Genomic DNA, 16336 nt, shown 5'->3' with positions numbered 1-16336 from the left:
GCTTTCTTAGTTGCTATGGGTTTCTGGAGATATTCGAGTTACAGTCTGATTGTAAATCCTCTCTATCAAGTGACCTGGAAGAAGAATGATTTTACATATCACTGTAAAGAATTTCTTCCTAATATCCAGAGGGTAGATTTAGACCAGCTACTAGGAAGAAATTCATTACCGTGAGGGTGGTGAGACACTGGAACAGGTTGCACAGTGAAGTTGTGGATTCTTCCACCCCTGTGGGGGTAGTTATAGCAATGGAAGCCAAGGCCATTTACAGCAAAGATCCCAAGGAGCTGGGAAGGAATAGAATTAGACAGCTGACATAAACTTGCCAAAGGGATGTTCCATATCATATGAATCACAAGGAAGGAGTTTGGAAGGGGGTAGGAGTGCATCTCTCTCTCCTGCTGCTTAAGGGACAAGTGGGGCATTGGTAAAGGTAGTGAGCAATTGCTTGTGCATCATCTGTTATATACATTTATCTCACTCCATTTATCAGAGCAGGAGGGGAGATTTGATATACCTGAAGTGAGACTGAGACACGAGCAAGGTCAAATGTCATCCAAGCACCCCATGACTCAAAGGTTGCTTAAAATGGTGCAGTGGTGATCAATGGTAGTGAGAAAAGGAAAAAAAATATAATGATAATAAGCAGAAGGGCAAAGGAGGGGGAGGAGGAAATCAAATGTTCTATGCAATCATTACAGAAGATTTCTTGGGACTGATCACTAATGTTGCCCTGATCAGCTGGAATTCCCCAACAGTGGAAGAGGTTACAAAATACATGGAAGATACAATGCCTTGAATGAATGGATTGAAACATAGAATGAACATAAGAGATATAGTAGCACAAAACAGACAAAAATATTACACATTTTACCCAGGGGCCACCTGGAAGCCAGGAAAAAAAAGATCACAATCTGTGTTTTTCCAGGTTTGAATGGTAACATGGGCTATCTTCCGTATACATTTAGCTATTTGCAAAACAACATCACCACTGTTGTCTATCTTTAGTCAACAATTAAAGTTGTTCAGTTTGCCACAGACACCTCCTCCTTCAGCCAGGAGGGAGTCGAGAGCCCCGTGATGCTGAAATATTGCTGCTTGCGTCTGTGTGGCTTGATCTGCAAGGAGATCAGGGACATGAGCTATTTCAGCTCGTAATCTGGTAATGCAGTTCAGGTTATAAATGGGTTCTCAAGCACCTGTTCATTGGGGTTGCATGTAGCCAGCCCACAGTGTTTGATTATGTTCTGCAGTGGCCAGTTGTCTTTACTTTTGTTGCTAAGTTGGCCATTACCGCTTGTTATGGAGGTGTCAATGAACCACTGTAGTCCTATGAGATCATTATATACTTTGACACCTAATTCATCAGCACCTTTTCCCAGGGGCAAAAAGAACACTGCGTGGGTTATTCCCACACAGCATATCCCAGCCCAATTTGCTGGTAATTACTTATGTGCATAATGGCCAGAAATTCAACAGTGTCCCTTTAATGCTACTGGTCCATTTTCAAAAGGTCCATTCCATTTTGCAGCAGGTTAATTTACATGTTCCTTAGCATGTTTGTGTGTGGTGTTGAGAAATCCAAAAGGATGTCCTACCACATTATAGTTCTACCCTTTACCATTATCACTTTTTTCTCTGCAGTACTCACACCTCCAAGCCCCAGTGTGGAGTTTCCAGGTGTAATACATACCAACAGCTTCAGAGAACAGAGTGTTGTTTGTGTAGGAAGAAAAATTAGGAAATCCTTCCCTTGTTCCCAAATGATTATACCACCCTTGTTTATAATCAATGTGGTTTCCTTTCTCACAGCTCATTTTATGATAAACCCAAGTGCAATTGCTAGTCCCAACATGCATATGACCTGGCTGAGTTTGATTCAGACAATAAATTTCCTAGTGGGATATTGGTTTGGCCATGGGGATGTACTCTTATCTTCCCAGTGGGTGCTGCATTCAGTTCTGCTGTAGCTACTTGCCAGCCATTTAGGAGCAGCCAGGGCCATGTTTCAAGTCCCATGGGTCCTCCACAGTCCCAGTAGTTGCTGAGGTTGTGAATGTTTGCTGCTTGCTCAGACAGCTGGATAAAAGAGTTTTTTATATTAATCCTTTCATTCCCAAGTTCTTGAAGGGAATAACTGATAGTTCCAGGGGTTGTATCATATCATAGTATCATAGTATTGTGCGAGTTGGAAGGGACCTTAGAGATCATCGAGTCCAACTCCCGGGATTCGAGCCCTCTGTGTAGCAGAGCGGCACTTCTACCCCCTGCTCCACAGGGGGGATTCGAACCCGGGCCCCCTGGTGTTGCAGACGGGAATTCTACCGCTGCGCCACCGGGGCACACATGTTGTGACACATATGTTACACCAAAACAAAACTGACATTTTGCTCTACAAATGCAGCCCAAACTTTTGAATATTACAAAGATAATTACCAAAATATAAATGATTAAAATCAACTGTCCTCCTTTCTGCATTCATTCGGGGTCCCACAGAGGTCTTCTGTAAAATAAAAGTAGACACTGACTTATTCTCTTTGGGCTTCATCTGTGTGGTTAAAATGAGAGCTCAATCCAGCAAGTGCTGATTTTATATTCTTTTTCTCAGCATCTTTAGCCTTCCAAGTATATTTATTAAGGATTTTCGTTAAAGTTAGAGGAACAGGCCCCACATTAGGTCAGTTGATCAATTCAGGCTGACCAGAGAGATAAGAGGGTTTCTCCAGCTCATATGCATCTGGATTGAGAATAACGGACAAGAGTAATGGGGTCTTGGAACAGAAGGCATTAAATTGGAGACAACCATTAATTCCCCAGTGATCACTGATTCTTTTGACCACATCAGTGACATGGGTGGGCCAATTGGATTTTCTCAGTTTCAGAGATTTCTGAAGGAGGCCATTGGGTCATTCCACAATGCCATTAGCTTGAGGGTAGTATGGAGTGTGAAAGATGCAACAAATGCCTTCCTCTCTGGCCCACTCTTGTGGTACTCCTAAAATGTGAAATGTGAGCCATTGTCTGATTGGATGGAATTAGGTTTTGAAAGAATGCTATATGATTTATTTTGGGCCTTTACAGTTTTTCTCTTGTTGAGCAGATTCAGCTGGTAGTAGGTTGGAGGCTTCTTCCATCCCTACTAATGTGTACTGTTTGCTTTCAGATTTCTGGAATGGCCCAATGTAGTCAATCTGCTAACTTTCCTTCCCTTCATGGGAGAGGGGTCCTGTAAAGGATGTTTATCCAGACAGGCATGGCAATGGTCACAAGCAGAAATGCAAGTGTAGCTTTGTTCCCTGGTAATAGGCCAGCCATGGGCTTGGGCCTCATGGCAAAGATCAAGAGCTCTATCCATCTGTTTATCTATCTATCTATCTATCTATCTATCTATCTATCTATCTATCTATCTATCTATCTATCTATCTATCTATCATCTATCTATCTATCTATCATCATAATCATCATAATTATTATCCTTTTCCTTTTCTCTGTTGAAATTAATAGTTTTATCTCAACCCATGAGCTCTACTTCTTTTTTCCCGTTTCACTCCCCCATCCCGCTGGGAAGTCAGAGTTTGAGTGAATGACTGTGTGTTGCTGAGCCACTGGTTGGGTTAAACCACAGCACCATAATCATTTGGTTACCAAATTTCCTTAATCTCAAGATCGTGTTTGGAGACTTCTGAAACTTCTGAAGATGTAAATCATATCCACTTCTCCAATCTCCCATTTCTGTTGTGTCATTCTTCTAAGAACTATGCAGTCTTCTATACTGGCTGTCATTTTGTGCATCCAAAGCATATCACAGAAAAAAACAAACAAACAAACAAAAAAAACCCAACAGCAACACCCTATCATTCTGGGGTTCTGAGGTTCTTTTGTTGTCCCATTGGTCACAATAGTAATTTTTTTTTTTTTTTTTTTCCTTTTGAAAATGTGATAAGCTGTGTCTCAGTTAGCAAATAGGTGAGGTACCCAAACAAAGTTACTCAGTAGTCATAGTCACTTGATTTATTTTTATTCCATTTCTGTAAGTAAATAGAATTTATCTGTGTGCTTTTACTGTCTTCTTTTGGAAATCTTTCCTGCTGTATCTTCAGCAAATCTGAAGGGATTAATCAGGGAAAAAAAAAAAAAAAAAAAAAAAAAAAAAAAGACTAATCTCTTACTGGAAGCCTGACATCTGTAGGCTCATGAAAAGATGCAGAAGATACAGAAGAAACCTCCATGAAGTGCTTGCCTACCTGGGAGAAGCAGAGGAAGTATCATAGAACTTTCATGATCCATACGCCAAAATAACATTTTGCAAACGACAAGGGCTTCCTTGGCAACGTGTTTTACCTATTGAAGGTATTTATTTTGTGTTTCGTTCCAGCTATCAAATATAGAAGTAGAAAAACCTGTGTCAAGTAAAACATATATTCTGATTTATTTAAGATATTTTCACATTTTTCCAAACAAATTTAAAGAGCTTAACAGGCAAAGCTACCTTGCAGAATTAATGAGCTTTGAAAACAATTAAATGAAACCTTGATTTATTTTATATCCTCCTCCTGAATTTGTCTGTAAAGGAAACATTCCATGTAAATGACAGGAAAGCACTGAAGTATTAAATCTGTATTTTTCTTCCTAAATAGAATCACGAAAGAAAGCTTCAATTGCCTGAGGCTAGCACACTGGACAGGTACTAACATATTCATTGAAAGATTCTGAATTAGTCACTTGTTAAGCTATAGTGTGACAGGTTATACTACCCCATAGTAATATACTGCAGTACAAAGCCACTGATTCATGCTCCAAGCTCTTGTTGACAATAGTTTTTGATATGTTGTCTTTTCTGTCTTAAAAGAGTAGTGAGCTAGAGAGCTAATCTTTCCCTAACATGGGAAAATGGTACCCTATTTAACTTTATGCCTCCTACTTGTTTGTTTTCTTACACAGCCCTTTTACAATTATGCTGAAGAAGTCAGAGTGGCTGTTTTACACTCCAGACCATAATAGTTCATCTGAGTGGAGGCTGAAGGGCTGCCTTCAGTTAGAGAGTAAAAATTAAGTGTACTTTCCTTAAATGGAAAATCAGGATCACAAAGAACCTAAAGTGCACAGTCCTGAATTAAACCGGATTACTTACAAATAATAAATAGCAAACATAAGGAGAACTGGGATAAAAAGCAGTGGCTCTGCACCACTTTCTTACCTTACTCCTCTAACTGTTTTTCTTTTTAATATTGATTAAAAGTCAGATGTGCCATGTGTATAGCCTGAAACTTGTCATCCTGTGCTTCTAGCCAAGTGCTCAATCTACACATATTTCAAATTATGGATTTCCATATTTTAAAAGACATTAAAGGTCTGATTATTTATAGCCAAGAACTGTAAGATGGAGCTAAGTGCTTAAGAAGCAAAATGGACAGCTTGGAGTATGTGCTTCTCATCTTGACATAAATGGCATACAAATTTATGTTTGCAGTGTGTATGGGTGGCAATGTAAGTTACTTTCTTATGTGGCAAGTTCATTGTTGTGTGATGTTGTGGCAAAAACTGCAGAAGTATTTTGGACTAACATAAGGAATTATATGCAAGAGCTTCTCTATTAAATCTGAACAAAATGTCTCCCATGCATGACTCATGTTTGGTTCCATCAATTTGCTTGGAATGGAGTGTCACATTAGTTAATAAAGTCCAAAGACAAACCTGCATAAATGTCTCTGGACTGGAATACCAGCTCCCAAGATTTATTACCTCTTTGCAAGGAAGTAAGAAATATGACCCTGTTGGAAGATAAACTCCCTGAAACCAGTGCTCTTTGAAGTGCTAGTTTCCCATCAGGCTTCTCAGAGAGCTGTAAAACAATGACAGCAAGTGTACCATCCTTCGTCTGGAACATTCCCCAACACTACATTGTCGTGGGCTTCGTTCAGCCAAATTTCAGCCATTGTTGTTTCTCTGAAAATGTGAAAAACTACGAAAAGTATGCAAAAAAAGAGACTTAAATAGCTTAGTTCCTGAGAAGTAGTCTTTCTGTACCTAGATAAAGAAATAGATGATCTTATTTTAGATGTATGTATCTATTATATATGTGAATTCTTTTAATTCAATGAAGATCCATTCTTCAAAGTGAAATTAATTCAATTAATTTATATGGAGTAGGTAAAACTTGATAATAAACCCAAATTCAGTTGGGTTATGGTACATACAAGTGATGTGACAGTATGAGCTTCTTCTATGTTATATGAACGGTGATGATTTATATTATTCAAATCATATGTGGCTCATATCATTGCATAAATAATTATCTCAGCAAAGTTTTGATTTGACAGTAAGCCAGAGGAGAGGCAGAGACAAAATAATACAACTATTGATTTAATCTGTGTGAATAAGGCAACTGAACGGTATGCCTACATGTCCTTGAAGAATGCAGAAATGTATTTTATGTATTTTTTCTCACAATGAATGTTCAGTTCAATGTCCACTCTTTTGGTGGAGAGAACTATCAAAAATGTCTGACTTAATGTGAGTCAATACAGCGTTAGATGTGACAAAATATGAATACAAAATGGGTCAGGGGAAGGAATACATTATTATGCCACCTTTCTTGCTTGTATACACCCTAATGTTTTTAAAGTATGAGAAAGATGGAAGGTGATTTTTTTTCCTTTATTGAACACATTCTGTATAACGTTTTGGAAAGAATGTGGCTGAATTTGTCTCAACAACAATCCAGCAATCCTAGAGCATGTTAGTCATTTATTATACTTGTTTTTTCGAAATCAGTTACTGGAAGTTTTGTCCTTAATCTGATTTTACCAAGATGTTTTTGTCTGTGTTTGTTTCTTCTTACTGGCTAACTGTCAGCTGACAAATCTGTACCTTTTTCTCCCCTACAGACATACTGGTTGGTGTCAGATGCAAAGTATTTCCTGTTTGAGCAGTGTCCCTTTATTGCTGGCGTTCAGCTCAGTAGTACGTTATTGCAAACATCTGGAGCATGCAAAAAAAACAACACTGTCTGGCTTCTTTCCTAAGGTGCCTCAATCAGAACAGTCCAAGCAAGACAAATGGCAGATTAAATGAATAACTCAAACACAGAAGATCAAGTAGCAAGAATACAAAAGAAAAATTTGAAATTCTTTACTTGGCAAGCCAACAGAGGATCTACCCCATCTCTGCCTCAAAGGCAACACTAGCTACTGCGATTAAAAACTTTCATTTTTAATTTAATTTTTTTTCATATGCAGTAAAGCAAAGGTGAACATTCAGGCTTTCATTTTAGACTGGTCTACTTGCTGATGATGAATATATATCAATTTCTCACCTATTCCCCAAATTCAAATTATATTAAAAAAAATGTACTCCAAGCTAGGAGAGAGAAGCTAGCAGTGTAAATGGTAATGCTCCATTATTGTGATGAGCATAGAAGACTGGATTATGTGAGTGGCGTGTTGTCCCTTGAGGTAGTGACATACTGATTCAGCCTGTGCCTGGCTGATCAGGCCCATGACATGACAAATTCATGCACCAAGGGGCACCACCCAAAATTTTTCACACTATTGAAAAATATTCCCATACTCCTCAATTCAGTTACAAATGAAAAGATGTCATGTTTTCATTATTATTTGTTCTCTAATCATTACATGATGTTATTGTTGTCTGTTATTAATATGTCCATTGTTGCTTTTCCACTACTTTTCCTTTTTCTTTTTTTCCTTTTAAACAATACTTTCTATAAAATGATTGCCTTGTGCAGTCAGTCCTACAATCAATTTCTCTAGAATCAGTCAGATCACACCTAGCAGTCTGTTGGGTCCTATGGCCTATCTCTGAACTACAAATTATAGACTGATGCATCCTATTAGGTACAGTTTATTGAATATTTCTTTGCAAAGCAAGAACAATTATTTTGAAGGAAGCAGTATTTACAACAGTTATCCAAAGGTCTCATTCACTAGTCATTCAGAGTGGCCATACTTGACTACTTCAGCTCTGAATCTGTTCCACAGTTTGCAAATCTTAGTGGCTATGATACAAAGACTCAGAACTGCCCTTTGCCCTAGGAGAAACTTTTAGAGTCAAGTCACATGAGTGCATGATGCTACAACAGTCATTACCACTGGCCTGTTTTTAGCTACAGGTTCCCAAAAATAAAGATTCTATAGTCTATGTGCCCTTATTTCTAATCCCAGCTGAAAGACAAAGAAACAGCACAGATTTAATTCTTTCATAACCAGGGATATCTTCGGAATAGTTTTTCTTCTTTTTAGCAAGAAACAGGAGAACTGGGAAATGAAACCGCAGAAAGCAGTCCTACATTACATACATATGTATATTCATTTTTTTGCATCAAAAAATGCAAAGTTTGATTAGTATTGATTTCTTGCTCTGAAAGATCTTACACATAATAAATATTTTGAAAGCTATGAAAAAGCTTTCAAAAGTGTGAGTGAAATAACTAAAAAGAAATTCCCACATATGATTTACAATGTAAGAGATAGAAATCATGCTATGGTTTTATTAAAAAGTGTATTATTTGTGTATAGAAACAGCAAACTTGGGCTGTTCTGGTATCTAGAGATAAAGAAAACATGGTCAGTTGCCATTGGTTAAGTATTTAGAATCCAGATACCTAGGTATATTATCAGCTTATTTTCTAAGTATCTTACACTAATTCAGACTTCACCTAGAAGTAACATTTTAAAGGTTAGAAGACTTGACGAAAACATGTTCATCTATGCCTGATGTTTTCTCTTCTTTATTCTTCACCTTAAAATATTGCATCAGTAGTCAGCCTAATGAAATAAACCCCGTTTAGCATAACTTATCTTTTTAAGTTTGGAGTCTGCCAAGCTTATGAATATTTCAATTAAAAGAGGAATGTAAAAACAAAACCACAAAACAGAGCTACAAAGGACTCCAGAAACAGCTTATTAAAATTCTACTCACTTTTGCTGTTTGTTTGAAAGGTTGATTAAAATTTACATAAATATCTCAGAGTGATGACCTTCTACTTTGCTTTAACAATCCTAAACAGCCCATGTCATCTGATGAAATAATATTTCAGTGAAACACCTCAGCAAGTCTGTAGCTATCTAGATTTCTTGACTGACTTAGCCTACTGCTGAATGCCTCTCTTCTTTCTCTTTGAGGTTTAAATGAGATTTAATTAGAGTCTAAAACCCGACTCTTAAATTTTGTGAAATTATAACTTTCCTAAACTCACAGATAGATCCAAGTTTTACAGAAATGTCAAGACTGACTTCTTGCATTTGCGACTTTGGGATCCAAACTTTCAGTGGCTTCTTAATAGTTCGCTACCACATGAAGTAAATAATCCAGGTACTAAAAAGAGATTATTTTTAAAAGTCAGAATTTGTGTGCTTTGTTTTAGGATACAAAGTGTTATCAGAGCTCCCAGGGTTCATCAGTTGAAGCATCCTTTTAGCAGATGTGTGAATGGAGCACACTCAAACACTGATTTGTTTTCAGAGTATTCTCTCCCGAAGACAGAAATATTTTGACAAGTTGCACAATGGACTTAATCCAAATAATTTTGGGCTTTAGAGTGAGAAACAGAGATCTGTAACTCTTGCATTGCTAAGATTCTTGGCATTCACTTTCTGCCATGCCACTACTCAAGAACTGGGGGGAAACACATGTCCATTTCCAGGACTCTATCCAATGATTCTGAAATGTTGAAATTTTTAACAAAAATCTTCTTTTATGTGATGCCTTTTGAAGCAGGTAGACTTTCTGATTACTTAAGGTCTGGTGCTGCTACACAGAAGTTTATTGTATTTGAAATGATTTTTGCATGTCAAACATTCTAGGTCATTGCACTCACTCAGATAAGAAGTAGACAAGTATAATCTATTCTTAGACTATGTACTGATGCTAATATATACTGTATATTACTATATATATTATACTGTACTTATCTATATGCCTTTTATCAGAGGGAAATAAAAAATAAATAAAATAAAATAACCTGTTTTGTTAGCTTTCCTTTCTGCAATACTTCATACGCAAGAAGATACCAAGTCAAGAATCTCAAGGAATGGCACAAAAAGGGACTGTGCAGAATTTGTGTCCTTTTTGTGTATGCTTTGGGGTGAGTCAGCTTTGTTTTCCCACCACACTCTGTGGGGTTGGCAGTTCAGTGCCTGCTTACTTTTTATTTTAGAGCAGACACATGATAAGCCATGTGATTCAGATTATGAAGCCCTTGTATTACTGCTGATTTTACTTAGTAGTTGATAAAACATTTAGTATCACAGCTGCATCTTAAGCATCAGATTCCTCCCTGTTCCTATGACACCTAGGCACCAAAGAAGAGCTTGATACCTGTCTGTAAATTCAGAGCTGTAAATTAGTTCAAATGCCTCAGCAGAACAATTCCCTTAGGAAAGTTGGTTTGTTTGTTTTTTTTCCTCCTAGATGAAATTGTTTTCCGGAGCCTAAAAAGCAGATACTCAACATTCTCAGCTCAGAGTAGGAGGTAAACTGTTCACTGCTTGGGCTGACAATATGAGCCATAACAGGGTAGATGTGCCAGTTAAAAAATTAGTCAACAGTCCTATTTTTCATAAGTAAGTTTCTAATCCTATGTGGGACCTGGTTTATGTAACATACAACCTTTCACCTGGATATAACCACCAACATTCCCCTAACCAGAGGCCCAAATCAGAGCCCAGATTTTGCATTCCTATTAAGAAATGCTGAGTTGTAGGATTAAACTCACACAAGCTCTCAGTGGTGATTTTGCTGACACATAGAAACTGCAATTTGATACTTCCAGTTTCAAGAGAGCTCAAATATCCCCACCAAGGTACTGAAAATAACCCTCTGGACGTGTTAATGTGCCTTATCATACAGGTGAATGCCATGCAGTAATGAATCCAGTGGGACAGAAATGAGCATCAACTCTAGCACCTTTACTGTTTTTTGCAACTAACAGAGAAAATAAAGTGCGCTCCTTTATTGCTAAGTCTATGCTGACATACAGCCTATATTTTTTGTCATTTGTCAAGCATTTCAGATGTTATTATCACACTAATAGGTTTGAATGATAAGTATAATAGTTCCTAACAGAAGAAAAACTCTGTCAACACAATCAATATTCTGAAATATTTGTATGACACTCTTAATAGCAAGTAATAGGAATCATATGAGGACTTAAACAAATATACATCACTCATTAACTTTTGGCAAAGACCAGACTCATTTCCCTTCTGATACTTCTGTTTCTTCAGATAGAGAATGGTGGCTTTAGGGGAAAAACTGTTGGCTCAGATGTGTGACATGATGGAGTGTCCTGGCAGGTAAATGTTTGGAAGATGTGGAAATCACTTATGTATTTTATTCCAACTAATGTAACTTAACTCCTGCCACAGTCAAGACTTGAGAAGATTTACTCCGTACAAATTTTTCTTGCCTCACACACAGTGATATGTTTTTTAGCTCTTACATGTCTCCCAAGCTTATCTTATTCATCCATTTTTGAATGACTCGACTCTTAGATGGAATTTTCTTTCTTTATTAAGTTTAATAAGCCTTGAAGTTTTGTGTCCATGTAATAATCATTTTTGACACTTCTGGACATTAACTTCAGTTCAGAAGAGGTGACATATGAAGAAAAAATTAAGACTGATCACAGGTATGAATTTTAATCTACGTTAAAAATTGAATTCATACACCCACAATGACTAAGCTATAATCTTTAATGTCTTTATTGAATCAAATTATATACATTAAATCAAAATTACTGGCAACTTACTTAAATACTATTTCAAATATTGAATAATATTCAGAGAATAAGAACTAGTCCATTCCCTTATTTTTTCAGGCTATAGATCCACGCTATTACCACCTCCTTATGAATCTTGTATCCTATGACACACCTTTTTTTTTTCTCTGATTTTCTAGGAAATACAGGGGAAATGCTGAGCATCTCAATTTAGTTAGGAAGGCTTTAGGGTTTCCAACACACTGAGTGAGTTCTCTAATCACTCATAGCCAAACTGTGCAATCTCTCATCAACTGAAAAAAATCAGTTCTAATAGTCCTGTGTTGCTCTTATAAAGTGGCAGCATGGAATGACTTCTGATCATTCATCCATCATTCCTCCAGAAAATGGAACTCATCTTGTCCCTGTCCTTACTATTTCCTTCTCATTAGTCATAACCAGTTCTCAATTTATTTGTGCTTTTTCTTTGTGCAACACGAGAGCCCTCCCCATACCTCAGGAATCTTGGAGTTGTCATCACAGTGCTCAAACAGAGCTGAGAACATTTTAGATCCTCAGCTTCTCATCCTGTCATGCTGGTGAGTAGGGCTGAGGGGAGCAGAAGGAGATGGAAGAGAACAGCTGACCTAAACTGATCAAAGGGATATCCCTTACCACATGGCATCATGCAAAAAGAAAGCTTATAAAAAGGGGGGGTGGGGACTTCACTGGGTGGCCTGTCACTGTGGGGCGTTGTTGGGAGTTGGTAGGCAAGTTGTTGTTTTTCCTGGTCTTGCCTGTGTCCCACTGAGAAAGGGGGTAGTGACCAAGAGACTTTGTGGCACTGAGCTACCCACCAGGTTAAACCACAACAACCCAGAACAATGTTTTTTAACACACTTAGGAGCCTTCAGTTACTTTTTGCCAAGTGAAGGTTAAATCATATTTGCTGACCTACACCTGAGGTTCCACTTCATACTGAAATATGTATACTTTTCACGTGTATAATGTGTATAATATATTCACATCAAACATTGCTTACAGAATCAAAAGGCTTACTAAGCAGATTTTAAAAGATCACCTCAGATTTAGCAGTTAAGTATTAAACATTAAAAAATTATTCTAACATACAGAATACGTAAAACATTATTAGGTCTTTAAGGCGATGTTTAAGTAGCCATGTCATGCCATAAATATCACTTGGATTAATCTTGTTAATTATAGTAGAATTGAACACAACAGAATGGAACCGAATAGGTCAGTTGCAAGGAACATACGAAGTCATAACAACCAACTTCCTGATCACTGTAATAATCTTAACGCTCAGCTTCCTCTTCTCTGGATTGGACAACCCTAATGTCCTAAGTCTCTTTCCCCTTGACATGCCTTGCAGACCTGCCACTAGCTTTGTCACACTTCTCTGGACGCTTCCAAATCCTTTAATGTGAGCCCCAAATTGCACTCGATATTTGAGGTGAGACTGCACCACGATAAAATAATTCTAAATATAATTAGAGGATCACCTCCTTTGCCTGAAATCCACACTGTGTTTAAAGCTGCTGAGGATCCTGGCTGCCAAGGCACATGGCTAACTCACGCTGAGTCTGCTTCCACCAGCATTGCCAGCACCCTTTCTGCAGTGCTGCCCCCCAGCATCTCATCTGTATTTGTGTCCAGCACTACTTCATCCCAGGTTAATTCTTAAATTACTTAGGCAAAGTCCTTTATATTTGAAAATCAACAATCATTTGCTTTCTTAAGTTAAAATGTTTGATGCTGTATTATGAGGCATTTATTTTATTTGAAATGATCTTCGACATACTGAATATATTCCTTGTAAACATCTATTACCAGTGCAAATATTTAAACAAACAAGAACTTTATCCTCTTCTCACAAAACAGTGGGTTCCAAGTACTCCATCTTTCCTAAATCACACCCACAATGATTGAAACTATCTAATTTGGACAAAAGAACAGTGGAAAATTAACTTAAGAACACATTTGGCTTAACATATGTTTGCAATAAAACTTTTGTTTTAAATGACTTAATTAGAACTGTTTTCCATACTTACTGGAAACTGGCACAATAGCATCATCATTGCAACCACTAAAGTCAGGGAGGGAGAGAAAGGATTGGGAGTGGAAGGAGGAGAGCAAGCAATTTAAAATTATCTGACTTTAACAGTACCAGAAAAAGCAAAATCCCAGTTCTCAGCTCCAGTCACAAAGGTCTGTGTGTGATCACATATGTTTTCATTGTTTTCATAAGGGGAGACTTGCAATTACATTTTATGTAACCTGTTTCTTTCTTACTATGTTCTCAAAGTCTAACCTACACTATTCTACATATCATAGTAGCAACACACAGAACAAAGGGAAACCAAAGGCTGTCACTGACTTTGTTTTTCTTCCACAGCATTTTCTGCTTAGCACCTTTAGTTACTGAATATGTTCCCCAGAAATTCTTTTTATACATCATGGAAGCAAAGCTGATGGAGCATCATGGCACAACAACCACCAGTAGCGACACTAAGCAGAAATTTCTATGATGAAAATTCATTTATTTTGATATCTTCTGATGTCCCCGGGGAAGGTTTCTCCTTCTATCTGAGCTCTGAATCCCTGCTCTAACCTGCAAGCTCTTTGTTCACTAAGACAATGACTGTAAAAGCTTGCCAGGCGTAATTTTCTTTACACACAAGCATTATTCTAATGCTTCATGTCATCTACTCCTGCTCCAGGTAACTTTCCATTGTATCAGCATTGATCTGGCAACACCACAGATCTCAGCTTCTTCAGACAACCCCATTTAAATTTACACCTTGCATTACAGCTCTGTCATTTCTTTTAAAGTAACTCCAGAATATGATTACTATTTGACTCAGTTTGTGAACAAGAAAAATGCATTAGCCTTCTGCTTGCTTTTAGGTAGAGCAAAAGGGTACCTTTCATTAGCTAATACTCTGGCACTTGCAGCTGCCACCCTCCTAGATTATTATTAATGGTGTCTGTCAAGACTGTTCATTTCAAACAGTGTCATATATGCAGCATCTTGTACTATTTCTTTTTTTTTTTTAATGTTTATCGTCACAGTTCTTTGTGTTCCTCAGAAATCTAATACTGTGAACAGAATTTGGAAATTTAATCACGCTGATGAACAGAATTCCAAATAATGCATGGTACTTCCAGGTCTTCTAAACATAAGGGAAAATTCATGGCAACATCTACTATTGGGACTGTTTTAAAACATATCTACATATTTAAGAAGTATGTTTGTGTCTCAAGAGATTCGTATATATTGGGAAAACTAAATAACACTGCAGCAAACAAAAATTATAGGTACAAGTATCTTTTACAATTTCAAGAAGTACTCAGCGTGGCTGAGAAATGGAAAATATTCCTAAGTTTCATTTTAAAAAAACACAAAAACAAAACCTTGCAAGAAAAGAGAAATGGAAGCCATAAATTTCACTGTTGTTTTCCCAAACTGTCCCTTCAGTATCACACATTAAAAGCAGATTCTATCTCCTTCTCCCTTTCCAGTTTCACTATCTTCCAAGTTAGCTGACCATCAACTTGTTTGAAGACCTTCACAGTTTCTCAGCAATTAGTCAGGTAGCAGATTGAGAGCTGAGAAAACTCAGACTTGTTTATCAGTAAGAACAAATCCTCCATGCTTTCCTTGCTGCTAGGTATATGGATGGAGAAAAAGAGTGAAAAATTTCTTGGTAAGGCCTAGATTAAAAATGATCAAAAAATACACATCCAAATGTAATTTGTTTCGATTATACACTGGTGATGGTAAGTTTCATATTTTGGAGCATGATAAATCATAGAGTCATACAATGTCTTGGGTTGAGAAGGACCTTAAAGATGATCTAATTTCAACACCCTGCTGTAGGCAGGGTTGGCAAACATTAGATCAGGATGCCCCAGTCTAAAACCTTAAGTTTAGTATTAAGCTTATAAAACTTAGTTTTACCTTCTAACTTTAGGTTATGCAAACTTTCTGCATCATCAAAACAACTGCAATTCATAATTTGATTTGATTTTCCCTCTGAGTGTATCTTTGAGGATGCTCAGTGATATACGGAAGTCATAGCAATGTTTAGTCACATGTATTATTGCTACTGTTATAGTCCATGTCCTTGAAATGAAACAGAATAAAAAGTATTTGGAAGAGAAGAGCCATTATCAACCTCAGTCTGCTGCCCCTGTCTCCATGCTTTGTACAATATATTAAAACATATGAAGTGCATTTTGCACACTCCTTAGAATCAGCAATAAGTTCGAATCACAGATGGAGTGAAACAGAGAGCTCTTGTCTCTGTCTTACATACATATGTCTTTGCTCAAACAGAAATTATAGTAACCAAGTCTGTAGTGTGGCTTTTTCTTTCCCATCAACAGTCTTTAAAATTAAGCTCTTACATGCTATTGCGCTGTTCTTTCCTTCTTTCCCCTTTTAGCCCAAACTCCATTTTAAAAAGCCTTTCTAATGCTTTGGTTTCTACAGCCTCTAGAGAGAAAAGGAATTATATTTGAATTTAAGCAATGGAGAGAACTGATAGGATAAAATCTTATCTGAAAGGAGGACTCTCAGGAGAAAAATACTTA

This window comes from Excalfactoria chinensis, chromosome Z (assembly GCF_039878825.1).
Source record: "Excalfactoria chinensis isolate bCotChi1 chromosome Z, bCotChi1.hap2, whole genome shotgun sequence".
NCBI lineage: Eukaryota > Metazoa > Chordata > Aves > Galliformes > Phasianidae > Excalfactoria > Excalfactoria chinensis.
The sequence above is the reverse complement of the archived record's forward strand: the minus strand, read 5'-3'. Positions refer to the sequence as shown.